Below are 465 nucleotides of genomic sequence, written 5' to 3' on the forward strand. Positions count from 1 at the left end.
GTTTGGTTACACATATACTAAAATTGAAATGATACAATGATGAGCATGGTCCTTGCACAGAGATGACATGCAAACTTGTAAAGAGTTCCATATTTTTGTTGCAAGAAGAACTAACATGGCTACTTTAAGCTAAGGCAATTCCCACAAGTACAAAAATTCTACATAAAGATAGCACAAATCCCCATAACAACAATCTCTCTCAATGTCTATGGACTAAATGTGCCAATTCAGAGGCACAGAATAGGAAGATGAATTAGAACACTGAACCCAACATTCTGATACCTGCAAGAAACATATCTGAGCAATCAAAGCAACCATGGGCTAAAAGTAAAAGGCTGGAAAACAAGTATTCAAGAAAAGAACACCTCCACAAAGCTGGAGTAGCCATACTAGTATCAGACCACATGGACTTCAGGCTAAAGGTTATAAGAGACAGTGAATGTCATTTCTGCATGATCATGGGAT

At 37.6% G+C, this 465-nt stretch overlaps 1 pseudogene; it reads left to right on the plus strand.

The window, feature by feature from the left end:
• On the plus strand, nucleotides 1-97 carry LOC130036975 (uncharacterized; annotated as a pseudogene).
• The last annotated feature ends 368 nt before the right edge of the window (nucleotides 98-465 follow it).

Source organism: Sorex fumeus, unplaced genomic scaffold, assembly GCF_029834395.1.
Source record: "Sorex fumeus unplaced genomic scaffold, SorFum_2.1 ptg000070l, whole genome shotgun sequence".
In the NCBI taxonomy this organism is placed as follows: domain Eukaryota; kingdom Metazoa; phylum Chordata; class Mammalia; order Eulipotyphla; family Soricidae; genus Sorex; species Sorex fumeus.